General features: G+C 41.7%; 1 protein-coding gene across 9 annotated transcripts in view; it reads left to right on the forward strand.

Moving 5' to 3' along the window:
- Positions 1–658: 658 nt before the first annotated feature.
- Positions 659–27,943, forward strand: part of CLASP1 (cytoplasmic linker associated protein 1) — a 267,526-nt gene continuing 240,241 nt past the window's right edge. For 4 of the 9 annotated variants that reach the window (XM_079924258.1, XM_079924255.1, XM_079924264.1 and 1 more), the window contains exons 1-2: positions 659–1,126; positions 25,053–25,091. The gene's annotated coding sequence lies outside the window, so the exon portion shown is untranslated. Of the gene's footprint in view, positions 1,127–7,663; positions 7,680–8,680; positions 8,825–25,052; positions 25,092–27,943 lie in introns of those variants that run through there. The other 5 variants (XM_079924259.1, XM_079924261.1, XM_079924260.1 and 2 more) reach the window with 5 other exon arrangements.

Consider the following 27,943-nt stretch of genomic DNA (forward strand, 5'->3'; position numbering starts at 1 on the left):
GACTATCAGCTGTAGGATCTCACAGGTCCCTCAACACACGACACCCCCACTAGCAGGAGCTCCGATACAAGAATCGAGACGGAGGGAAGCCAATTCCCACTTTAAGAGTCGTTTCCACGGAGCAGTGTGTAATCTCACGAAAGCTTTCAACGTCAAATTACTCGCGAGCGCAGGGGCCAGAGGCGGAACGACTGTGGGTCCTCCGGAGTCCTCCAAGGGAGCCCTGTAACTTGCACAGCTTTTGCTTAAAAGCTCCGAGACACTCTCCCACACGTCTTCCAAAAGCAACGCGACGGGTGGTCACAAGCAGCCTCATCTGTGCAGCTGCTGGAGGAAGAAAGTCTCAAGGGTCTCCGAGGCCTCCACAGAGCTGGCTCGGCTTCAAAAAGGGAAAAGAACCGTTAAAAAGGTGTGCTTCCGGCTCCAGCGCCCGCGCCTCCTCGAGAGTGAAAGGGTGAGCCGAGGTACGGGAAGTCGCAAGGCACAATTTCTTTCGTCCCGGACGCCCGGCCGGGGCGCGACGCGCGTAACCCAGAAGTGAAAGGCCGGTTCCTTCAGGTATTAGACACCCCCCGCCCCCACCGGAGGAAGTTCCGGCTGGACGACTTTTACCTAGGCTTTCTTGGTTCCTCCTGAGCTCTACGCTCCCTGCTTTCTGGTGCCCTACTGCCATGGCCGCTTAGATCCGACCCTCCCCGCCTTGCCTGAGTTTTGCCGCAACTCCTCGGGGGGGGCCCAACTCCATTCTGGCCCCCCTTTCCTTAAAGAACTTTTCCCTACGGGTCCCCATCAGGGCCAATTGACGTTCTCCAAGGAGGCAAAAGCTCCTAGGACTCGCAGGTCCCGAAGCCCGGCGCAGCAAGGGCAGCGCCTGCGCGGGGGCGTTACCATAGAGAAGCAGGCGCCTCTCTGGTCTCGGTTTACACTCTCTATGGTCTAGCCGGGTCGTGGCGGTAAGGGGAAAAAAGAGAGACCGCACTACGCAGGCGCTCTGGGCTTCTAATTTTTTTTTTTTTTTTTTTTTTTTTTTTTTTAATCCCCGCACCAAGCGCTTAACCTCATTGGGGTGGAGGAGAAGGCGGCGGCCGTCTGGTCTGCAGGGGCAACAGGAGCGACTAATACGGCTGTAAGTTCCCGGTTAGGGCGAGGATGTGTAGACCCCAGCCCTTCCAGGCCCCAGCCCCCCCTCGCGGTGGTGAGCGCCGAGGCTGGGTGGGGGTGAGGTCCAGCGCTGTCATCCGCTCTTGGGTGCACTTTGGGGGGAGGGGGCGGCCCTTAGGTGGGAGCCGGGCGGGGAGCGGGAGGGGAGGGCTGTTTATCCAGCCCGCAGGTCGCTGATCCCAGGCTGCTTTGCAGAGGGAGGAGGGCGGCTGTGGGGTGAGTCCGGCTTTGTGTGTCCCCCTCTCTTCTCCTCTCCCGGACCCCACCCCGGGCCCCCTTCCCGACCCGAGTCTCCCAGGCCGGGTGGGCGAAGCCGCGTTTGAAAAGAGCGGGTTTCGCGAGGGGAGGGGGCGAGGGGGAGAAACCCACCACAACTATAGTCACGGGCGAGTGATGGGTGTGGAGGAAGATCCGGGGGGAACGAAACGGGTCCAGGCGGGCCAGACAAAGCCGAGCGCTGGCCGGGCCGAATGCGCAGGGAGCCCGCGGTTCCTGGGCCCGCAGCGAGCTTCTTCGGAGGCTGGCAAAGCGGACAAGTGCTGAGTTAAGCCTTGTGCAGCCTCCTCAACTTGCCTTTGTTGTTCTTCGGTATTGGCAGGGACGCTCTGACGGAGAGGAGTGTGTGCTCTTGCACGTTAGCCTGGTTGGCTACAATGGAGCTAATCGCATCTTACTTTCCCGTTTTCCGAGCCGCTCGGATGAGTCTGGGGTTCTCCAGAGTCTCACTTATTACATAATTTTTAATACTTGTTTTTACTCCAAAAATTAAAAACAAAAATTAGATGGAGACTTGAAGCGTGTTTTGTTGCATCTGGGTGAGTTTCTCTGTCTTGGGGTTCGTTCATTAACTGCTGACCATCCGTAGAACCTGTGAGCTCTTTAAACATGGTACTTTGATTTGTAGATGTGGCGTCCAGAGCTTTAGATTCTCTAGTCCTTTGGGAGGCAGTGATGCAGAAGAATCAGAAGCGAGAAATAGTTGCCTGCTGCCATGTGCCTTGCACCCTATTCGGGGGCCAGAGTCCGGTATAAATGATGGCTTTAGAAATTGTTGCTTTTATTACTATTATTGTGACATTTGCCGTGCCCTTGATATGAGGAATCCTGGACCGTGGGCTCCCTTTGCTCATCCAAAGCAAAGGGAGCAGTGGAGAGTAGTAACATTGCTGCAGAGACCATACAGATAAGAAAAACTACACCACAGTATTCCAGAGTTACTGAACATTATTTATCTTCTCCATTTGCTAAGAAAGATTTAAATTTTGGTGAGCTGTTTGTTTATCCATTTTTGTAAGATTGTGTAATTGCACCTTTTTTGGCAATTGTTACTCAGATCTCAGTTTCTGTAATTCATAGTTTATCAGCTAACATGTAGCAGTTTCAGATTTCTAAAGTTTCAATTTTTGTTGAGGAGTTTTCAGCCGTAGTTTTATATTCTCCCAGCTAAGGTTAAACGGAGTCAGAAATCCTTTGAAGAGACTGTTGGTGGTGGAGGTGTCATATATTTTATCTCCATGTCACAATTTAAGCGGTATTAAGTAGGGAAAAGGCCTTTGCACCTTAAATCAGTGTTAGAACTGAAAACCTTGATCTCCTAGTGTGCCAGGAATTTGGCCACAGACTCAACTTTACGTAAAAGAGGTAGGCATTTTTTTATACTAACAGGAAGCAAAAATCTGAAGCTTGGTTTTTTATGCTTCAGTAACTGCTGCGATAGAATCTCTTAAGTGTAGTTCAGATGATGGGAACTTGCTTTTTATAGAGCAAGATTTCAGATCCTAAAATAGTTTGACAGGGATGTTGAGAAGTGAATGGCCAGAAGACCATTAAGTTTATCATTCAGATGTGTTATATTTTGTTCATTGGTCTGGGATCTTAGATTTTTTTCCTTCAGTCCCTTGTTAATTCTTTTTTAGGTGGATTAATCTCACAGTTTATAAATTGGGTGAGATAGTTTTTTGGACCTGAGACATAAATTAATTTTTTCAGACTCCATTTATTCTTAAGTCTTCTACTTATAAAGTTTTAGTTTTTTAGATTGGTAGATAATACTTTTTATTTCATAGTACTGTTGGTAAATGTTATAATCATTTAAGGGATCATAAATGTTACGCTCAGAGCTGAGTTTTGATAAGAGTTTTGATAACTGCAAGTCTGGTTGTCAAACAGTGGAAAGAATAGACAGTAGCAGAAACTAACAAATGTTTAAAGACAGAATCACTGATGATTCAGTCTTTGGTTTGTGAAATGTAATTTAAGAAAGTAAACTAAGCTTTCTTTACCCAGTGCAACCAGGTCGGCATCCATAAAGAGTGTGTGTGTTTGGCTGACTGACCTCTGAAAGCCTTTTCTTTTTAGCACCAGAATTTCCTGACTGTTTCTAGCCGGGTCTTCGTCACCCCAGGGCTTTCCCGCCTCCCTTATGCTCAGACCATTACTGCCATGCTGAATGCATTTCCTCCCCAGATTCTTAGGGCAGCCACAATCCACTTCCCCACAAGGATCCCTAAAGACGTAGCTCAGATGTGTTCAAAGGGTAGCATTGCTTCCATAACACCTTTGTTTACTTTTCTCTTGTTTCTTGCCTGGAATTCTCCTGCCTCCTTGCTCGTCCCTGTTGTATCAATTATCTTCCTCCTTGGAAGACTCACTCCGGTGATTTACTTTTCTCTAGATCCTTCAGGGTTCTGGGAGTTTGTAGAACACTTTGTGCTAGCTCTGTGCTTGGACGACTGCACTGGTGTAACTAGTCACTGTAGAATGTGTAAAGGAATAAAGGAATGTATCGTAACTTAGAGTAACAGAACTTGAGCCTTGGAAGAGCTCTTAGAGGCCCCATAGTCCCACATCCTGCCTTTTATCTACAATATTTTGGTCTTTAGCCACAAACTGCAGGCACACTTTCCTGTCTCTGGACAGGTCTTGGTTGCTAGAAAGGTATTTTAGACTGTCTCCAAAACTGTCCCTCCCCTTTTACCTGTTGATCTTAGTTGTACCCCCGGAAGCAACATGAATCACGTCTGTTTCTTTTCTATGAAAGAGGCTTTCATTTCCCAGGACAGTCATCAGGCCTTCTCTAGATTTATTGATTAATTTATTAAACCCTTTCTTTAGTTAGATACCAGGGTACAACTGTACCACCAGGGTACAGCTGAAAAGACATACCTGGTCCCTGCACTTCAGGGGCTCACTCACCATCTAATAGAGAAGACAGACAAAACAGTTACAAATTGGTGCTGAAGTATGTAAACAGCCCTAGACCCTTTGTCCCCTCATGGTTTAACCTGATTTCACCACTCTCTCTTGAGACAACTTGGTTTTGTTAGGGTCCTTTAAATGCGATGTTTGAAATAAAGCAGAATTTATTTATACTGACTAGAGTATACAGTTACTGTTGTAGGTTAGGAAACTGTATCAGGGATTTTCAAACTTTGTTGTGCTTTCTGGCTTTGCCACTTACTAGCCCTGTGACTTTGGGCCATGGGCCAGTGAAATCATCTCTTTGTATTTCAGTGATTACCTCTATAAAAGGAGGGTGGAGGGAGGGCAGTGTTAATAGTAGTATCTACTTATAGGACTGTGTGAGGATTAAGTGAGATAATATATGTAAGATGCTGAGAACAGTGACTGGTGTATACTGAGTGGGTATATGGAATTCCTGTCATGTATTCATGGTGGCGGTTAATATTAATAACAGCGTAATAATAATAGCAGTAATCAGGTCACCAGAATCACTTGGAGAGCTTCTTAAAATACAAATGGCCTGGTCTTATTTATCCCCAGCCACCCAGAGATTTTGGTTAGTTCAGTCTGCATGGGGTCTGGGCAGCCATAGTTTTTATTTATTTGTTTATTTATTTATGGCTGCGTAGGGTCTTCATCGCTACACGCAGGCTTTCTTTAGTTGCGGCGAGCGGGGGCTACTCTTCGTGGCGGTGCGCAGGCTTCTCATTGTGGTGGCTTCTCTTGTTGCGGAGCACGGGCTCTAAGCGCACGGGCTTCAGTAGTTGTGGCTTGCGGGCTCTAGGCGTGCGGGCTCACTAGTTGTGGCGCATGAGCTTAGTTGCTCCGTGGCGTGGCGTGTGGGATCTTCCCGGACCAGGGCTCGAACCCGTGTCCCCAGCATTGGCAGGCGGACTCTTAACCAGTGTGCCACCAGGGAAGCCTGTGGGCAGCCATAGTTTTAACAATCCCCAGGTAATTCTTAAAAACCCAGTTTGAGAATCCTACATTCTCTAGTAATTTTGTCAGTGATTACATTTGCTTTTACGAATTAAAATAAATGACCAAGAAGTAGACAAATAGATTCTCCTGAAAGATTTGAACATCAGGATAAAGGGACAGGCCTGGCCCCAGACCCTGGGCCCCTTGGGAGGCATATCTGCTTATTACTGGTTTGGAGTGTACCTCCTAAACACGGTTACCCTTGTTTGTAGCTGCATGTATATGAACGTCTTTATAATACTAATAGCCAGATTCAAGGGAACAAACCCTGGATTTTCAAAGCACTTGTACATTCATAATCTTTGTTTCCTTCAAGATCCTGTGAGGTAGGCAGAGAAGATACCATCATTATCCTATCAATTTACAGATGAGAACCCAAGACCTGCAAGTTAAATCCCAGTACATGCTAGAACTAGGATGGGAACTGGGCCTTCTGTTTCTCGCCTAATGTTGTTTTCATGTAAATTGTCTCCTAGCTACATGAGTTTGTTACCTTATATTGAAGTTGTGGTTCGAAGTCCTCTGATCTTTTGCCACATGAGTAGCTGCCAAACCAGATTTCCTCCTTTCTTTTAGTGTGTTTATACTTGCTTTTAAAAAATGTAAATTTAAGATTAATAGTTACCATATCTGGGGGCGGCGGGTGGTGGTGGGATGAACTGGGAGATTGGGATTGACATTTATACACTAATAGGTATAAAATAGGTAACTAATAAGAACCTGCTGTATAAAAAAAAATAAAATTCAAATAAAAAAATAGTTACCATATCTGTTAAGGTTTATTTTTTTTCTGAAAAAAAGCCTAGAACTGGCTTCGTGGCCATCTTGTTACCATGGCACATTTGGGTGTGTTTATCTTCGTTCAGGATAGCTGAGGTCAGTGAATCCACTTTGCAGCTCTCTAGAATGGTTGTCCAGTTAACTTTCCAAGCAGAATCAGTTAAATTTACTTAGAATCCTATTACAGTGATAGGCAATAATACAAAAAGTTGAGAGGCCAGAGGGGGAAAACCCATGCCAAGCTGTCCTAACACAAGGTCTTGTCTTTTCATTTATTTTTAAACATTCATGTGACTCGCTATTTTAAAAATTAAAGTATTTTTCTATTTTGTACTTTTTGGTTGCATTGGGTCTTCGTTGCAGTGAGCGGGGGCTGCTCTTCGTTGTGGTGTATGGGCTTCTCACTGCGGTGGCTTCTCTCTTTTTTTTTTTTTTTTTGCGGTACGCGGACCTCACTGTTGTGGCCTCTTCCGTTGCGGAGCACAGGCTCCGGATGTGCAGGCTCAGTGGCCATGGCTCACGGGCCCAGCCGCTCTGCGGCATGTGGGATCTTCCCGGACCGGGGCACGAACCTGTCTCCCCTGCATCGACAGGTGGACTCTCAACCACTGCGCCACCAGGGAAACCCACGGTGGCTTCTCTTGTTGTGGAGCACGGGCTCTAGGCGTGTGGGCTTCAGTAGTTGTGGCTCGTGGGCTCTAGAGCGCGGGCTCAGTAGTTGTGGTACATGGGCTTAGTTGCTCCGCGGCATGTCGGATCCTCCTGGACCGGGGCTTGAGCCGGTGTCCCCTGCATTGGCAGGTGGATTCTTAACCACAGCTCCACCAGGGAAGTCCCTTTTTTTGTATTTATTGAGGTAGAATTGACATACAACAGTATATTAGTTCCCAGGTTTGCAATGTAATGATTCAATATTTTTGTATATTGTGAAGTCATCACCGCAGCTAAGTCAAGATCCATCACCCTACAGAGTTGTAGAATTTTTTCCTTGTGATGAGAACTTCTAAGATCTACTCTCTTAGCACCTTTCAAATATGCAGCACAGTACTGTTAACTGTGGTCATCATGCTGTGCATTATAACCCCAGGACTTATTTATTTATAACTGGAAGTTTGTACCTTTTGATGCCCTTCACCCATCCCCCCCCACAAGGTTTTTGCTTAATGCGTCACCCTTTAAAGCTGTCCATATGTCCATGCTTTGTAGTAAGTAATTTTAGGTCTTGCGTGTTTTTTGAATAGTTTCCGTGTAATGACATAGTACACATCATTTAAATTTTTAATAGCTTTGTCGTATTTGAGTTGATATGGCAAATTTTGGTAAACTGGGATCCTTGACAGGCACGTTATCTTTTATTTTTTTGATATTATATATACTACAACGGTGGCTTTTTTTTTTTTTTGCATGTAGTTTGCTGCTTTTGTGTTGTTTCCTTCAGATCAATTTTAAGAAGTGAGAATATTGGGTGACTTTTGATACATATTGCCTGATTGCTGACCAAAAAGTTGAACAAGGTAATAACTTCCTAAGCAATTTAAGGGTGTTTTGACAAAAATTTTACCAACTTCTGGTAATATGATTTAAGTCATTTTTTTTGTTGTTCTTTTTGTTCCTGTGAGAGGTACAGAACGTGCAGGTTGAATTGGATATCACCTGCAGGTGATCTCTCTGCATTGCCAAAGCTAGTGTGTTTTTGACAGGTATGGAGGAAAACGCAGGTCTTACTTTGTGGGGCGGACTGGTCTGTTTGCCAACATCAGAAGGTAGTCTTGTAACATCTCCGTGCCTTCCCTTTTCAACTGTTTCTTTACACAGTTGTGCTCAAGGGCCCTGCCTGAAATATTTAGCAATCAGAGTGTCTGGCGGTGGGGGTGAGGCATCTGTGTCTAACAGATTTCCCAAGTGATTCTGAGGCCACCAGCATTGGAGAGCTGCCTCAGGTCCACCTCCAAGCTGATTTCCTGCTCTGCTTCTCCACAGAGCACGTCTCTCCTGCTGGTAAAGGCAGGGCTCTGTTGTAAACAGAGGCCTGTTGTACAGAGAGAGTGAATTGTGTAGCCGCGCCCTTCCTAACGTGGAGTAGCTGGGTTCATTCTGTGAACAATAAGCCAGTCTTTCTAAGAGTTTGAACTGCATAGAAACAGCTCCTTCTCTGAAGTCTGCGTTTTATTTAAGTTCTGGTAAGTCATAGAATTCTCCAGATCCAAGCCATGTCCTGCTCAGCCTTTGATTGCCTCTGGGGTGGCAAACAGACCTCCTGTCCCGATAGCAACAGCCGTCATAGACTGAACACCCACCATCTGCCAGGCACTAGGCTGGGTGCTGTAGGAGTACTTTTGTCAGTTCTTATGTCAACGTTTAAAGGTAGATGCTGTTTTCATTTCATAACGAGAGGAAGCCAGAAGCTTCGTTAGAGCGCTTGAGTGATGTGTCCGTGGTCACACAGCTGCAGAGTAGCAGAGTTTGCCTCTTGGATTCTTCACCTTCCTTTCCACTTATCTCTGTTTTTTTCCAGCACAGGTTATTCTTCCTGCATGGAAGGTCACTGGGCTGCCTTGGGGGAAAGTCTGCTTCCAGCATCCGGCAGCATCTGGAGAGGCCTCTTCACTGGTCAGGAAGGATGTAGAGATGCAAGCTTCCCACTAAGGTTTCCATGAGGGTTAGTCAGATCTGGGGGCCTACAGTCCATTTTGGATTTGAGTCCCTGATTTGAAATCTTACCCTTGGGCAATCCAGACTCCTAAAGACTTTATAGAAACTGTTTTTTTTTCTTTTTATTGTAGTAAAATATATATAATATAAAATATGCCATTGTAACCATTTTTAAGTATATAATTCAGTGGCATTAATGACATTCACATTGGGTAACAGTCACCACAATCTGCTTGCAACTCTTTCCCATCACCCCAAACAGAAACTCTGTAACTATTAAGCAGTAAATCCCTGTTCGTCCCTCTTCCTCAGCCCCTGGTAACTTCTAATATTCTAGTTCTATGAATTTGCCTATTCTAGATATTTCATATAAATGGAATAATATATGTCCTTTTATGACTGGTTTATTTCACTTAACGTAATGTTTTCAAGGTTCATTTACGTTGTAGCCTGTGTCAGAATGTTATTCCTTTTTAATTGCTGAATAATATTCTGTTGTATGGATATTGTACATTTTATTTATCCTTTATCTGCTGATGGAACTTGGGTTGTTTCCACTTTCTGACTGTTGTGACTAATGCTGTAATGTATGTGGGTTTACAAATTTCTGTTTGAGTCTTTTTTTCAATTCTAGGTGTATACCTAGGAGTAGAATTACTGGATCATGTGGTAATTCCATGTTTAGCTTTTTGAGGAACTGCCAGGCTTTTTCCACAGTGGCTGTACATTTTTACATTCCCAACAGCATCGTACAAGGGTTTCAGCTTCTCCATATCCTTGTCAACACTTGTTATCTTCTCTTTGTTTCTGATTTTTAAAATTATAGCCATCCTAGTAGATGTGAAGTAGTATCTCACTGTGGTTTTGATTTGCATTTCTCTAATAATTAGCGATATTGAGCATCTTTTCATGTGCCTATTGGCCATCTTTATGTCTTCTCTGGAGAAATGTCTCTTTAGGTCTTCTGGCAGATTTTTTTTTTTTTTTTTTTTGCTGTACGCGGGCCTCTCACTGTCGTGGCCTCTCCTGCTGCGGAGCACAGGCTCCGGATGTGCAGGCTTAGCGGCCATGGCTCACGAGCCCAGCCGCTCTGTGGCATGTGGGATCTTCCCGGACCGGGGCACGAACCCGTGTACCCTGCATCGGCAGGCAGACTCTCAACCACTGCGCCACCAGGGAAGCCCCTCACTGTGGTTTTGATTTGCATTTCCCTAATGACTAAGATGTTGAGCATCTTTTCTTGTGCTCATTGGCCATTTGTATATCTTCTTTGGAGAAATATCCATGTATCTGTGCAAGTCCTTTGCCCCTTTTATTTTTTTAGATTGAAGTATAGTTAATTTACAATGTTGTGAGAGTTTCTGGTATACAGCAAAGTGATTCAGTTATACATATATATATTTTCATATTCTTTTCCATTATCGCTTATTACAAGATATTGAATATAGTTCCCTATGCAATACAGTAGGACCTTGTTGTTGGTCCTTTGCTCATTTTTAAATTGGATTGTGTGTCTTTTTGTTTTTGAGTTTTAGGAGTTCTTACATATTCTGAATATTAAACTCTTATCAGATATATGATTTGCAGATGTTTTCTCCCATTCATTCTATACATTGTCTTTTCACTTTCTTGATAACATATGTTCTTTGCTGCACAAAAGTTTTTAATTTTGATGAAGTTCAATTAATGTATTTTTTCTTTTGCTGCTTATGCTTTTAGTGTTATGTCTAAGGATCTATTGCCAAATCTAAGGTCTTGGCGATTTACTCTCGTGTTTTCTTCTTAGAGTTTTATAGATCTAGCTCTTCCATTGAGGTTGTTGACCCATTTTGAGTTAGTCTGTATAAATAGTGTGAGATAGGGCTCTAACTTTGTTGTTTTGCTTGCGGACGTCCAGTTGTCCCAGCACCATTTGTGGAAGACTAATGACGACTGTACTTACCTTCTGTATCACTCAGTTGGCGTTTATGTTTTGCTTTGGGTTTTTTTTTTTTTTTGCGGTACGCGGGCCTCTCACTGCTGTGGCCTCTCCCGTTGCGGAGCACAGGCTCCGGACGCACAGGCCCAGCAGCCATGGCTCACGGGCCCAGTCGCTCCGCGGCACGCGGGATCCTCCCGGACCGGGGCACGAACCCGTGTCCCCTGCATCGGCAGGCGGACTCTCAACCACTGTGCCACCGGGGAAGCCCTGCTTTGGGTTTTTGACTTCACCGCCTGCCCTCCTCAACCTCAACACCCTCCCACCCTGCCTTGTTTTCTTCCCTTGAGACAGGATTCATGGATGTTGCCTGTGTATTGCAGCTTTGCTACTTGATGTGTAAGATACAGTTAGTGAATGTGAGTTCCCTTTCTTTAGATTTTGTATAGTTACTTTTAAGTCTCCTGTGTTCGGATATAGATTATAAGGACCTTCAGAGTAGACTATATATCTCTGTTTTTCAATTTCCCACCTTCTTTTGTCCCCCATTCACTCTAGTGCCCAGTCCAGTACTGTGTTAAGTGATGTGCTTAACTTTTATTGACTGAATTGTGAAGTTGAACATAGATCTTTGTGAATACATTTGGGTAATTGCAGAAAATTATTCTTTTTTTTTTGGGCAGGTGGGGCTGTACCACGCAGCTTGTGGGATCTTAGTTCCCCAACCAGGGACTGAGCCAGGGCCCACGGCAGTGAAAGGGCCAAGTCTTAACTACTGGACTGCCCAGGAATTCTCAGAAAATTATTCTTAAAAGAATAATGATCAGTATATTATAAAGTTCTTTAAGAGTTTAAGTTCAGGTCCTTTTAAGTCATTTTCCCAAATGTGGGGATTGATGATAGTATTGTGCCTTTCAAATGCCTTAGGAATTTTTTTGTATGTGACATTAGCTATATGGATAAATGTCAGTTAGGCTGCATAATATGGTGTTCATTTCATGGATGATTAAAGCATTTTTAACTTGTTATTTAAGATTATGATGAGGGCTTCCCTGGTGGCGCAGTGGTTGAGAGTCTGCCTGCTGATGCAGGGGACACGGGTTTGTGCCCCGGTCCGGGAAGATCCCACATGCTGCGGAGCGGCTGGGCCCGTGAGCCATGGCCGCTGAGCCTGCGCGTCCGGAGCCTATGCTCCGCAACGGGAGAGGCCACGACAGTGAGAGGCCCGCGTACCGCAAAAAAAAAAAAAAAAAAAAAAAAAAAAAAAAAGATTATGATGAGTTTTAAATTGGGAATTTTACTCGTTTTAGGTGTGATTTTGTATATCTGGACCCTGCCTTCTCATTTTTGACAGATGCTCTTTTTTAAAAAATAAATTCATTTATTTATTTTTGGCTGCGTTGGGTCTTCGTTGCTGCGCGCGGGCTTTCTCTAGTTGCGGCGAGCGGGGGCTGCTCTTCATTGCAGTGCACGGGTTTCTCATTGTGGTGGCTTCTCGTTGTTGCAGAGCACGGGCTCTAGAGCGCGGGGGCTACAGTAGTTGTGGCACAAGGGCTCAGTCGTTGTGGCTCGCGGGCTCTAGAGTGCAGGCTCAGTAGTTGTCGTGCATGGGCTTAGTTGCTCTGTGGCATGTGGGATCTTCCTGGACCAGGGCTCGAACCCATGTCCCCGGCATTGGCAGGCGGATTCTTAACCCCTGCGCCACCAGGGAAGTCCCGACAAATGCTTTTAATTTCAGAAATTATTTTGAATTTGTATACAATGAGTGTATATTACTTTTCTAATGAGAGAATTAAGTATCATTAGAAAATCTTCTTTTGCCTAGAAATCTGAAAAGTTAACTAGTGGACAAGTATCTGATCTTTCTCTCTGGGTCCGTATTATCAGATTTCCCTCCATCACACTCTTTAGTGTTCAGTAGGGTCTAATGTTACTTGTCCTAAGTGATCAGACCTCCCTTGGGAGTCCATTTTGTAATCTGCCATCCAGATATCAGGGAGGGGAAGGCTCATTTTAAAGGTTGGCCTTTGGTGTTTTGTTTTCCAGTAGGTTTTGACTCCTAAGTAGGTATTCCTTAGCATCTTGTTATGAACACTTATCATGAGATACTGGTTATTCATTGTGGGGGGGGCAGGTAAGAAGGAGAGATGCTATTTTCTTTTGCTACCTCTGGCCTTATTTATGGAGAATTTGGGCCTGGTATGTATCTAAATCTAAGGCTATATCTTTGTCTAAAAAGTTTGACTTAAGAAGTATTTTTATCACTTAATAGATCCCCCTCCAGACATAGGATCCCATTCTGAGGAGGGTGGCCCTTTCAAAGGAAATGCTCTCCTGCCACGCTCGTGACACGGGCTGATGGGGTGCTACTTCAGCCTGTTGCTGATTGAACTCGCCTGTTGGTAGCCATTGCCTGTGGCCTGTGACTGCGTTTATAAAGGGAACACGATGGGAAAAGCTTTTCTTACTCTCATTCACTTCAGAATTTGGAGTAGAAATCGGAAATCGCCACAGAAGCATTTGTTTAGACAGTGTAACAGTGTTTAGCCAAACTGTGTAGTAATGGTTTTGTGGAATCATGCAAGCGTGACTAAGCCCTGGAAGATGAGGCGCACCTTGTAGTCATTTGCTTGCTAGATCTATTTTGGAGTGGCGTGGGTGACCGGAGGGGACACAGAAAGTGTGTACGTAGGTGTTCATAAGAAATGGACCCAAAACACTGAAAGCCCTTAAGGAAAACCACTGCTGTTAAAATGAGAGAGTTTTTCTGGGGTGTATCTGGGTAATTAGTAGAGAATGCACTATGTACTCTGATGAGAATCTTCAACAGACTTCACTGTGTGCCTGAGGACAGCTAGCAGGGCTGTCAGCCCTGTTTCCAGAGAGCTCTGCCCCCAGGGAAGCGGGACAAGCAAGGAGTCCCCTGGTGAGTGTGCTGAGTTCAGTGTGGAAGACTGAGGCGGGAAGGGCTTCTCATGTGGCAGTGGGGAAGGATGTGTCCCTTCCTGTTTTCATCGGAAGGATGTGAAGCCCTGAACAGGTCCACAGCCCCCTGGCTGTACACCCTGGGGCTTGGCTGTTGCCTTCCATTTATGAGAGAGCTATGTTGGCTGGAGACCGAGCTTGTGGCAGGGGACAAGGAGCCTGACTCTTGGCCATGTTAACCCCATGGTCTAATGTTGTGAAGGGGCCAAGAAAGCACCCTAGCTGAGAGAAGGCTGAAACTAACCTCTCACAGAGAACCCTGGGCCTTAATAAAATCCAGACTCTTCTATTTTACTGGAATCATCAACTGATCAGTCATTCCGTTTTGGAATTTTGGGGGTGGGGTTAGACATCATGCTTTTGGGAAATTGGTTGCTATTGAGATTGCGTATGGATAGTTATGGCATTAGTAAACTTGCGTAATTTTTGTTGTAGTCACAAGCTTATTACATGCATTATTGGCTGTAAAAATTTTTTTAAAGCATACCTCAGGGGTATTCTTGTGGGCTTGAAGGTTCCTTTCATCTTGTTTAAGTTACCTAGAAAGGAGAGATAGAACTGCTAGTTAAATGCATTAAAAATTTTAAAATATTTATTTTTTGAACAGTTAATACATACACATAATTTAAAGATTAGGTTCCCTCCTCTGCTGTCTGCCATCTACCCTTCCCTGGAGACACTAATGTTATTAATTATATGTATGAAAAAGTGCATATATATATATATATATATATATATATATATATATATGTCTTCCCCCACTCTCCTTTCTTGCACAGATGGTAGACTACTGAATTTTGCTTTTTGCTTTTTTTTTTTTACTTAATATATCTTGGAAATCAGTCTATGTCAGTATCAATACATTAAAGGCTTCTTCATAGTTTTTTGAAAATGAGGAGTATGGCTGAATAGTATGCCGCTGCATGGCATACCATAATTTACCCAGCCCTCTACTAAGGAACATTCAGTTTTTTCCAGTCTTTTGCATTTATAAAACCATGCTATAAAGAATAATCGTATAATAATTTATTTTGCATGTGTATGAATGAATTCCTGTAAGTCGACATTTTGGGTTGAATGTTATGTGTCATTAAAATTCTGAGAGATTGCCGAATTACCCATCTTAGAGGTTTTAACAAAACCCGGCCGGCGATAAGAGAATCCTGTAGTTAGTACACTTAAAAATGTAATTTTATAGAAGCGTATGACCTAAAAGTAACTTTGTAGACGTGTATGACTCTGTCTTGTGTTATTTTTGAATTAAAACATGGCTGTAGTTCAGTGATCAAAAACTAATTGAGCACTTTTCTTCTCATTACTTGTGTGTTTTTGTTTTTTGCCTGTCTTTGATTTTGCAGGAATTCCATGGCTGGAAGAGCTTCAGAAATACACTTTGCTTCCCTATAGGTGTTACCAGCACTGCCTGCTAGAGATGAGCATACTAGAGACGGACAATTTGCTGAATGACTAGCTTTTAAAATGTTTTTCGGTTCTTTGTAGTAACTGGTGAAGTCTGTGGCTCCAGGATTATGGTTCTTTTTGACTTTACAAATAACTTTCTGGTATTTATTGGACGCAATATGCTTATACTAGAAAGAATATGAACATCTTAATGTTTTGAAATGTATATTTCCTTTGACTAGATACTGTATGTACATGGTTAAAAAAGTTTAAAAGGTGCCCAAGGATAGAGAGTGAAATGTTAAGCCTTCCTCCACCCTTTTTATCATTCTTCCACATCCCATTCCCAGAGGCAGCCGCCGCTTCTAGCTTCTTGACTGGTCTTCCAGATAATCTGTGCGTGTGCGTGCTGGCAGCATTCCTCTGTTAGGGCCACTGTTATATTTTATTTTTTTAAACATCTTTATTGGAGTATAATTGCTTTACAGTGGTGTGTTTCTGCTTTATAACAAAGTGAATCAGTTATACACTGTTATTTTTAACATTTTTTTTCTTTTTAAATTTTTTATTGAAATATAGTTGATTTACAGTGCTGTGTTAGTTTCTGGTGTACAGCAAAGTGATACAGTTACACATATATTTTTCATATTCTTTTCATTATGGTTTATTACAGGCTATTTAATATAGTTCCCTGTGCTATACAGTAGGTCCTTACTGTTTGTTTTATATATAGTAGTGTGTATCTGTTAATCCCAAACTCCTAATTCATCCCTGCCCCACCCCACCTTTGGTAACCGTAGGTTTGTTTTCTATGTCTGTGAGTCTGTTTCTGTTTTGTAAATAAGTTCATTTGTGTCATATTTTAGATTCCACATATAAGTGATATCATGATATTTGTCTTTCTTTGTCTGACTTACTTCAATTAGTGTGAGAATGTCTAGGTACATCCGTGTTGCCGCAAATGGCATTATTTCATTCTTTTTTCGGCTGAGTAGTATTTCATTGTATATATGTACCACGTCTTCTTTATCCATTCATCTGTCGATGGACATTTAGGTTGCTTCCGCGCCTTGGCTATTGTAAACAGTGCTGCTGTGAACATTGGGGTGCATGTGTCTTTTCAAATTAGAGTTTTTGTCTTTTCTGAATATATGCCCAGGAGTGGGATTGCTGGATCATATGGTTAACTCTATTTTTAGTTTTTTTTTTTTTTTTGCGGTACGCGGGCCTCTCACTGTTGTGGTCTCTCCCGTCGCGGAGCACAGGCTCTGGACGCGCAGGCTCAGCAGCCATGGCGCACGGGCCCAGCCGCTCCGCGGCATGTGGGATCCCCCCGGACCGGGCCACGAACCCGTGTCCCCTGCATCGGCAGGCGGACTCTCAACCAATGCGCCACCAGGGAAGCCCCTATTTTTAGTTTTTAAGGGAACGTCCATACTGTTTTCCACAGTGGCTGCACCAGTTTACGTTTCCAGCAGCACTGTAAGAGGGTTCCGTTTTCTCCACACCCTCTCCAGCATTTATTATTTGTAGACTTTTTGGTGATGGTCATTCTGACCGGTGTGAGGTGATATCTCGTTGTAGTTTTGATTTGCATTTCTCTAATAATTAGCGATATTGAGCATCTTTTCATGTGCCTATTGGCCATCATTATGTCTTCTCTGGAGAAATGTCTCTTTAGGTCTTCTGGCAGATTTTTTTTTTTTTTTTTTTTGCCGTACACGGGCCTCTCACTGTCGTGGCCTCTCCCGCTATGGAGCACAGGCTCCGGACGCGCAGGCTCAGCGGCCATGGCTCACGGGCCCAGCCGCTCTGCGGCATGTGGGATCTTCCCGGACCGGGGCACGAACCCGCGTCCCCTGCATCGTTAGGCGGACTCTCAACCACTGCGCCACCAGGGAAGCCCCTGGCTGTTTTTTGATTGGGTTGTTTGTTTTTTTATTATTGTAAGAGCTGTTTGTATATTTTGGATATTAACCCCTTTCGGTCGTATTGTTTGCAGATATTTCCTCGCATTCTGTAGGTTGTCTTTTCATTTTGTTTATGGTTTCCTTTGCTGTGCAAAAGCTTGTAAGTTTGATTAGGTCCCATTTGTTTATTTTTGTTTTTATTTCTGTTGTCTTGGAAGCCTGACCTATGAAAACATTGCTACGATTTATGTCAGAAAACGTTTTGCCATGTTCTCTTCTAGGAGCTTTATGATGTCATGTCTTATATTTAAGTCTCTAATCCGTTTTTAGTTTGTATGTATGGTGTGAGGGAGTGTTCAAAGTTCATTGATTTACATGCGGCTCTCCAGCTTTCCCAGCACCACTTGCTGAAGAGACTGTCTTTTCTCCATTGTACATTCTTACCTCTTTTGTCGAAGATTAATTAACTATAGGTGTGTGGGTTTATTTCTGGGTTTAACATGTATTTGTAAAAATTATATAAATAGTACATTTTCATTGTAGAAAATAGAGTGTTAATGCTTTGGTATGTTTCTTTCCATACTTTTTCTATGTATCAAGAATATAAGTGACTACTTTTTATTTTAACAAAAAGGACATCAGAAACATGGAGTTTTCTAGTTTGCTTTTTTTACTAAACTGATTGTAGGTATTTTTCCAGGGCAATAAGAACACATTTTTACTTTGGTTTTCAATGATTGAATGGTATGCTACTGTTTGGAGGTACTGTAATTTCTTTCCGAATTTCCTGTTCTTGAACATTTATTTTCATTTAAAAGTCTTTTTCACGAACAGCTGCAGTGAACAACTTGATATATACATTTTAGAATACTTAACAAATTATTTCCTTAGATGAATTCTTAGATTTGTACCTGTTGGATCAAGACATATTTAAAGGTTATTGATAGAGGTTTCCAAATTGCCCTAGATAGTTATGAATTTTATTCTCATCAGCAGTGTATTAAAATGTGTATTTGATTATATTCAATTACATTCTTTTTTAAAAATTAATTAATTTTTGGCTGCATTGGGTCTTTGTTGCTGCACATGGGCTTTCTCTAGTTGCGGCGAGCGGGGGCTGCTCTTCGTTGCAGTGCATGGGCTTCTCATTGTGGTGACTCCTCTTGTTGCGGAGCACAGGCTCTAGGTGCGTGGGCTTCAGTAGTTGTGGCACGTGGGCTCAGTAGTTGTGGCTCGCGGGCTTTAGAGTGCAGGCTCAGTAGTTGTGGCACACGGGCTTAGTTGCTCCGTGGCATGTGGGATCTTCCTAGACCAGGGCTCGAACCTGTGCCCCTGCATTGGCAGGTGGATCCTTAACCACTGCGCCACCAGGGAAGTCCTCAATTACATTCTTAAGTGATTTTTTTTGTCTAAATGTAGGACTAGAGTTAGGTTTTTAGGCATTTTAAAGAAAACATGTTAGTGATGAGTAGGAATAAGTCAGTGTTGGAAAAATATTGAGGTAGTCACAACTCAGTTTGGAAATCGAGCATCTGTATGTACAGTTCAGTACATACTAATGTAGGCAAGGCACAGATCTCTTTTTGTGCTTTTCTTTTGGATTTTTTTTTCCTGAATCCATAAAATATGAATGTAAAAAGGTTATTGTAGTAATAGCAGTGTTCTGTTATAGTTGATCTGAGAAATATAGCAAAATTTCCCTAGCTGTTACGTGTAAGCTTAGTAGAGTACAGATTTAAAGTCTATATGCTTGAAATCTGGTTGAATGGTGGGTGGGTAGGAAGCCGTATGTGAAGTTGTGCTTTCAGTGTTTCCAGTCCATCAGATTCTGCGTCTTCAGTCTGAATCTTTCTGGAGCAAGGAATAGAAGCAAGGGAAACGATTTGGGCGTGAGAGACAGTAGCAGAGCATGTGTTTTCATGGCAGTGCATGCCTAAGACAGAGCTTTACCCAGGGGTGACCTTATGTTTATTTCATCGTTGTAGTCTTTCCTTTTTCTCTGTCTACTAAGGAGTCATCAGAAAAGTAGCTAATCTTCCAGGAAAGTACCTTGATGTACTGTTGGAATAGATCCTTCACTTGTGTTTCCCTCCCCAGTGGACCTGGAATTCATTGACAGATTGGCTGGCACATTAGGAATTTAAGGAACTTTAGGAAACTAGGACCAGGAGCCTATCCACATCATGTACATCTTTTCACTTTTTTCCTCTTTTCATTTTGGCATAATTATAGATTCACAAGAAGAGGCAAAAATAGTACAGAGAGTTTCTCTTCACCATTCACCTAGTTTCCTCCAGTGGTTATATGTTACCCTTTTTCTTCTCTCTCTTTCCTATTTTTGATCAGCCCTTTGGCATCTGTGGGAAATACTGAGCTCTCTGAGCTAACGATTGCTGATTGCTCTCCTAGGTTTACTTCTGGGGTGCATGTGGTTCTTCCTCTTCCTTTGTTCCTTGTTTCTGGAACCCCTGCTTAGTATGTGTGCTGTGCCAGGACAGGTTGCTTCTCTCTGTTCAGGCTCTTCTGCTCTTATTTTGGGAACATTAAGCGTGGTGGATATATCCTTCCTGTGTAGGTCTTTTTCCTAAGTTATATATACTCAGGTCTAAAGTACTGAGACTTGTGTGTATTCTTGGTGAGAAGCAGCAGCTGTAACTTGGTGGAAATAGCCCTGGATTTGGAATTAGAAGCCCAGGTTCAAATATTGATTCTGTTTCATACTTGTTGTGGGACGCTGGAAGTTACTTTGCTTCTGAATCTGTGAAATAGGCATGACAAGTAACGATCTTACAGAGGTTTTGTTGGGGAATAAAGAAGGTGGCATTTTTATAATCACTTAGTGCATTGGAAAGCGCTATTTCAAATGTGAAGTACCTATGCTTATTTTAAATTGCTGAAATGAAACCCAAATTTTAAACCACTGCTGCAGTACTTCTTAGCTTGACTTCTTTATTCAGTAAAAGAGAAAAACTCTGTGCTTTTATATCCCAAGCTTCTTACACCTTCTGTCTTCACACTGAATAACCCGTACTTAATAAGGTTTTCTTTTTTTCCACTGGGTGTAACCCAGCTCCCTTGGGAAATTTGGGATAGCCATGTCAGCTGTCATGCTATCAAATGACATATCAAATGCTCTGCTCTCTTGTTATTTACCTAAGTCTGGAGATTTTATGTGTCAGAAACCTGTTAGAAAATCTTTCGTGTGGGTATATATGCTCTTTTCTGCTTACCTTTTTAGTAGATTTCACTCTTAGAAACCAGCCCTTAATATGGTGCTAGAAACTGAGATTTTTATTTTTAAAGGGGAGACCTGATTTTTATTTATATACATGTATAAATATATATATGGAATAAGTAGTCAGTATAAAAGTGGGGGATAATATGAAAAATTTAAGATGTCCATAACTGGCAATTTTTTTCTTAAATGTGATCTAGTTGCAGATAGACTCTTTTAAATCATTAAGGGACAGATATCTATAGAACAGCACAGCCAATAACAGTGAATACACATTGTTCTCAAGGGCATGTGAAACATTCTCTAGGATAGATTATATGTTATGCCATAAAACAAGACTCAATAAATTTAAAAGGATGGAAATGATTCAAATGTGCTCTGACCACAATGGAATGAAATTAGATATCAGTAACAGAGGGAAATTGGGAAATTCACAAATATGTGGAAATTAACCAACACACTCCTAAGTCCCTAACGGGGTAAAAGAGGAAATCACAAGGAAAATTAGAAAATAGTCTGAGATGACTGAAAACAGAAACACAACATAACATGGTGGTAATGGTTGCACAGCAATGTGAATGTATTTAATGCCACTGAGCTGTACACTTAAAAGTGGTTGAAATAGTAAATTTTATGTATGTTTTTCCACAATTAAAAGAAGAACCCTGGCATTCATTCATTGTTCAACAATAAATATTTAGCACCTATTATGCTCCATGCACAAAATTAAACAACATACCATAACCTTGGGGATGCAGTAAAGGCAGTGCTCAGAGGGAAATTTATAGCTATAAATTCTTACATGAAAAAAGAAAGATCTTAAATCAGTAAATCTAAACTTCCATCTTAAGAAACTGGTAAGAGAGCAAACTAAGCCAAAAGCAAGCAGAAGGAAGAAAAAATAAATACTAAATTAGAAATAAATGAAATAGAGAAGAAAGCAAAAATCAACAGATTAAAAATTGAAAAGATCAACAAAATTGACAAACCTTAAGCTAGTCAAGCTAGTCTGACCAAGAAAAACAAGGACAAGACTCAAATTAATAAAATCAGGGTATGAAAGGGAGGACATTACTACTGACCTTACAGAAATAAAAAGGAATATGAGAGAATACTAGGAACAATTATATGCCAACAAATTAGACAACCTAGATAAAGTGTATGCATTCCTAGAATGACATTACTGAGATTGACTCAAGAAAAAATAAAACATCTGAATAGTCCAATAGCAAGTAAAGAGATTTAATTAACAATCAAGAAACATCTCACAAGGGGACTTCCCTGGTGGCGCAGTGGTTGAGAATCTGCCTGCCAATGCAGCGGACACGGGTTCGAGCCCTGGTCTGGGGAGATCCCACATGCCGCAGAGCAATGAGGCCCGTGAGCCACAACTACTGAGCCTGCGCGTATGGAGCCTGTGCTCTGCAGCAAGAGAGGCCGCGATGGTGAGAGGCCCGCGCACCGCGATGAAGAGTGGCCCCTGCTCGCCGCAACTAGAGAAAGCCCTCACACAGAAACGAAGACCCAACACACCCCAAAATAAATAAATAAATTAAAAAAATTAGAGCTAATAAGTTCAACTAGGTTTTAGGATACAAGATCAATATAAAAAAATCAGTTGTATTCCTATACACTGGCAATGAATAATCCAAAATTGAAACTAAGAAAACAATTCCATTCATAAAAGCATCAATAAGAATAGAAAACTTAGAATAAAGTTAACGAAGAAGTGTAAAACTTACATTCTGAAACTATACAACATCACTGAAAGAAATTAAAGATCTAAATAAATAGAAAGACATCCTATGTACTTGGATCGAATGACCTAGTATTAGTATTGTTAAGGTGGCACTATTCCCCAAGTTGATTCAACATACTCCCCATTAAAATCCCAGCTGTCTGTTCTGCAGAAGTTGACAGGCTGATCTTCATATTCATATGGAAATACAAGGGACCCTGAACAGTCAAAACAATCTTGAAAACGAAGAACAAAGTTGGAGGACTTTAATAACTTACTACAAAGCTACAGTAATCAAGACAGTCTGGTACTGGCACAAAGGGTAGGGTAGACATACAGATCAGTGGAATAGAATGTAAGTCCAGAAATAAATCCTTACATTTGTAGTCAATTGATTTTCGACAAGAGTGCAAAGACAATTCAGTGAGGAATAGTCTTTTCAACAAATGGTGCTGGGACAAGTTGATATCCACATGCAAAAGAGTGAATTTGGACCCTTTCCTCACTCATATATATAAATGAACTCAATCATAGACCAAAATGTAAGATCTGAAACAGTAAAACTCTTAGAAGAAAACGTAGATGCAGATCTTCATGACCTTAGATTAGGCAGTAGTTTCTTTTCTTTCTTTTTTATTGTGGTAAAATGGGCAGTGGTTCCTTAGGTATGACATCTAAAACACAAGCAACAACAACAAAAAAATAGGCAAATTGGACTTTATTAAAATTTAGAACTTTATGTTTCAAATGACACCATCAAGAAAATGAAAGCACACCCCACAGAATGAGAGAAGATATTTGCAAATCATTTATCTGGTAAAGAACTTTTATCCAGAGTATATAAAAACTCATACAATCAACAATAAAGACAACCCAATTAAAAACATAAGCAAAGAATTTGGTTTTTTTGTGTTTTTTGTTTTTTGGCCGCGCCACGTGGCATGTGGGATCTTAGTTCCCCGAACAGGGATTGAACCTGCACCCCCTGCATTGGAAGCGCAGAGTCTTAACCACTGGTCTGCCAGGGAAGTCCCGCAAAGAATTTGATTAGACATTTCTCCAAAGAAGATGTCCAAATTGGCCAACAAGTCCATGAAAAGAAGCCCAACACCCAGAGTCGTTAGGGAAATGCCCATCAAAGCCACAGTGAGATGCCGCTGCATACCCTCTAGGATGGCTCTGATAAAAAAGATGGACCATAAGTATTGCTGAAGATGTAAAGAAATTGGAACCCTCATATACTGCTGTGGGAATATAAAATGGTGTAGCCACTTTGCAAAGCAGTTTGGCAGTTCTTCAAAACCCTAAACATAGAGTTATATCCTGTATTCTAGTTAACACTCCTATTTGTATATCAAAGAAAATTGGAAACCTGCCCACACAAAACTTGTTCAGGAATGTTTATAGCATTATTCATACTAGCCAAAAAGTAGAAACATTCCAAATATCCATCAGCGGATAACTGTATGAACAAACTGTGGTACAGCTATTCAATGGAATATTATTCAGCCATAAAAAGGAATGAAATACTGATCCATGCTATGAGATGGATAAACCTTGAAGATAGTATGCTAAGTGAAAGAAGCCAGATATGAAAGACACATATTTTATGACACCATTTATATGAAGTGTCCAGAGTAGGCAGATCCATTCCATCAGAAAGTAGATTATTGGTTTTCATGGGTTTGGGAGAGGGGGTTGGAGAGTGACTGCTAAAGGATGATAGGGGCTTCATTCTGGGGTGATAAAAATGTTCTGGAATTAAGTAGTGCTGATGGGTGCACAACTTTGTGAACATATTTAAAATCGCTGAATTATATACACTTTATTATTTTTTAACATCGTTATTGGAGTATAATTGCTTTACAATGGTGTGTTAGTTTCTGCTTTATAACAAAGTGAATCAGCTATACGTATACATATGTCCCCATATCCCCTTGCTCTTGCGTCTCTCTCCCACCCTCCCTATCCCACCCCTCTAGGTGGTCACAAAGCACCGAGCTGATCTCCCTGTGCTATGCGGCTGCTTCCCACTAGCTATTTTACATTTGGTAGTGTATATATGTCCATGCCACTCTATCACTTTGTCCCAGCTTACCCTTCCCCCTCCCCGTGTCCTCAAGTCTCTCTACGTCTGCATCTGAACCTAGGGGCAGTACGTACACTTTAAAAGGGAGAATTTATTGATATGTGCTATATTTACTAAAAATCACTAAGGAGGCATTCAAGTTTAAGGATCTGTTTTCCATTGGTATAGTAAACAAACGGAAAGAAAAGCTGGTCACAGCTATGAAACTGTAAATGAAGCTCTCTGAAAAATACAACAGAAGTAAATGTTGCTAGCCTGAGTGGAAATTTAGGTCCCCTCTTTCTAGAGGAGCCAGCCTATTGGTTAGTGTTTGTGATGAGCCTTGTTTCTCCAATAAGCTGGCTCCCTGCTGAGGTCTCCTGTTTTTACGTAAGACCATTCCTTGGGAATCTATAATCTATATTATTACTATTCTTTCCTGTCTGGGGTAACTGCCTTGGAAATGTAACAGCTTGGTATGCCGACGTTGACATCCATCTTGTGTATATCATTAGGAGAAGAAAAGTCAGCAGTCAATAGGGAGGTGTCCTTGTTGTCAGTTAGTTTTGGTTTCACAGTTCTTTTATATATATATATATATATAAAATTTTATTTATTTATTTTTGGCTGTGTTGGGTCTTCGTTTCTGTGCGAGGGCTTTCTCTAATTGCGGCGAGCGGGGGCCACTCTTCATCGCGGTGCGCGTGCCTCTCACTATCGTGGCCTCTCTTGTTGCGGAGCACAGGCTCCAGACGCGCAGGCTTAGTAGTTGCGGCTCACGGGGCCAGTTGCACCACAGCATGTGGTATCCTCCCAGACCAGGGCTCGAACCCGTGTCACCTGCATTAGCAGGCAGATTCTCAACCACTGCGCCACCAGGGAAGCCCCCGGTTTCACAGTTCTTGAATGAATAAGATGAATGTTATTAAGTAACTGCTCTTCTCTTTTAAGACTTTTAAAAATGTCTCTTTTCTTCTTAGAAAATATGAAGAGTAGAGGAAATTATTAAGAAGTAGGAGGTAAGCTCTCAAACCTGTTACTCAGAAGCTACCTATTAATCTTTTACATACTCTATTTTTGTTCTTTTCTGTAATTTTTTTCACATGTGGGCTATATCATACTATATGTATATAAATGTCATACATTGTATATGCTATATGTGTAACTATGTATATGCAATTTAATGCAGTTTCACATCCTTATTTGTTTAGTTAATTACTAATTTTCTTGCAGGTATTTTATGTATTTTTTTCCCCACCTAGACTTAAGCTTTACAATTCTTTTGAAGAAGTTAAAAAGTGTTTTGGATTTTTAAAAGTTCCAGACAATTTTAAACACATAGAGAAGTGAAGAGAATGGTGTAACAAATTCTCATGTACCTATCAACATGCATCAGCAGTTTTCAGTGTATGTCCGTGTTGTTTCATCTTTGAGGAGTAGAATAAAAATAGAAGCAATTCTTCTTATTATAAACCTGCCATAGGAGAAGCAAAAATAAAATTAAAACTATGTTCTACTTTTATAGTTCACAAAGAAAAAAATATTTAAAATATCTGAAAGATTTTTAAGAAATTACTTCATTAAAATACTAGTGAAGGCAAGTAGTAACCATTATGAATGAATAACTTATCTGGCACTTGTGCAGTGTATTTATTTTCTCCTATTATTTTTTTATAGTATGTATACAGTAATATGGAGCTGTATTTTTTTTTTTGGTACTTATTTGTGTTTTCCATTGTGTAGTTTTCTACCACATAATTTGTGGAAGTAACTAATCCACCAATTCCATCTTTTTGGGAATTTAAGTCTGTCTTCTTCTTTTACACTTCACTGATAGTTATACATTATATTCCATAATACTGAAAGGGAGATTTTCCTCCATTATGAAATGGTAATGCCTGGTTTTTGAATAATGCTTTTCTTTTTGTAATTATAAAAGTAACATATTTTCTATATTCATCATAGAAAAAATTTAGAAAATACAGAAAAGTACAAAGAAAAATATGTAATCTTAGTACCAGAAATTAACCAACGTTAATGATTTATTTCTGTTCATATGACCTGAACTTCTAATATAGTGAACTTTCTTCTGTTACTCACTTTTGGGCATTTACATCATACATTATGGTTGTTTTTTTTGTCATGACTTCACTGTAGTTAATTATTATTCACACTGAGGCGAATGATAGAGAGAAGAGGGAGTTCAACTGATCTTTTCCCCCCTATTGCAGAATATTCTTATGATAACTTGAGGAACTGCAGATTTTAATGCTCTCTCCAAGGTAAATAATTGTATGCCCACCCGAAGTCTCGTGATTCTGCATTTCAAAGATGACATGTACAGAGCTCCCTGGAGACCACAGCACTGTTGGCCTTTGGTGCTGGAAGTTGACTGCTGGGCCTTGTCTGTGCTCAGTCTTTCTGGTCTGAGCCAGACTTTCTGAGAATAAGAACTCTTTTTTAAAAAAAAAATTATTTATTTGTTTATTTGTCTGTGTTAGGTCTTAGTTGTGGCACGAGGGATCTTCATTGTGGCGTGCAGGATCTTTCGTTGCGGTGCACAGGCTTCTTTCTAGCTGTGGCATGCAGGCTCTAGAATGCACGGGCTCAGTGGTTATGGCCCGCAGGCTCTCTGGTTGTGGCGCATGGGCTGTAGAGCGCACAGGCTTAGTTGCCCCGCAGCATGTGGGATCTTAGTTCCCTGACCAGGGATCGAACCCGCATCCCCTGCATTGGAAGGCGGATTCTTAACCACTGGACCACCAGGGAAGTCCCAAGAACTCTTTTTAGTGTTCAGCATCACAGGGCTCTATGTAAGTGGAATTTCTGGTATCTGTTAATTGAGAAAAATTTTCAAACTCAAAATAAGAATTTAGAAATAATTTTTACATTATTTTTGCATTTAAAGATTCATAGCTGCATTGCATAAGTATGAAAATATGGCTAGGAATACTTAGGTCATGGGTAATGCATGACTTGTGTCTGCACTAATTCTCAGACAGACTTTTTAAATAAATAATTAATTAACTTTTGGCTGTGTTGGGTCTTCGTTGCTGTGTGTGGAATTTCTCTAGTTGCAGCAGGCGGGGGCTACTCTTCGTTGTGGCACGCGGGCTTCTCATTGCGGTGGCTTCTCTTGTTGGGGAGCACAGGCTCTAGGTGCATGCGCTTCAGTAGTTGTGGCACACGGGCTCAGTAGTTGTAGCTCGCAAGCTCAGTAGTTGTGGCTTGCAGGCTCTAGAGCACAGGCTGAGTAGTTGTGGTGCGTGGGCTTAGTTGCTCCGCGGCATGCAGGATCTTCCTGGACCAGGGCTCAAACCCGTGTCCCCTGCACTGGCAGGCAGCTTCTTAACCACTGCGCCACCAGGGAAGTCCCTCTCAGACAGTCTTTAATCACTCCACCCTCTCACCTCAGGGGCAGGGGTCAATAGTGTTTGCAGGTTGGGAACCAGTGCTCTGGCCTTTCCAAATGGCTTGTTTTCCCTTGAACAGGCCATAGTCTGTTCTTTTTTGTGTTTTGTCCATATGTATTTGCACATTCCTTTTATCTGAAATGCTTTTTTGCATTTTTCCTATCCCCGCATTCCTCCCACTCCCCAAGAAGAAATTGAACTCTACTAATGACTGCCAATGACTGTTTTCTTCTGATTTTCAACTCAAGCAAACTTCATTCATTCAAAAGCTATTTCTCGAGTGCCATGTTTGTACAAGGCATGGTTGTAGGCATTAGGTGAACAAGATAAGCAAGGTCCCCTCTTTCATAAGACTGACAGTCCTGTGGGAAAGTCAGACAGCAAATAGGTAAACAAACATGCGATAAATTACAACTTGGCATAAATGCTTTGACGAGAACAGGATGCAGTGACAAGGG

The sequence above is a fragment of the Stenella coeruleoalba genome, assembly GCF_951394435.1.
Source record: "Stenella coeruleoalba genome assembly, chromosome: 6".
Taxonomy (NCBI): Eukaryota; Metazoa; Chordata; class Mammalia; order Artiodactyla; family Delphinidae; genus Stenella; species Stenella coeruleoalba.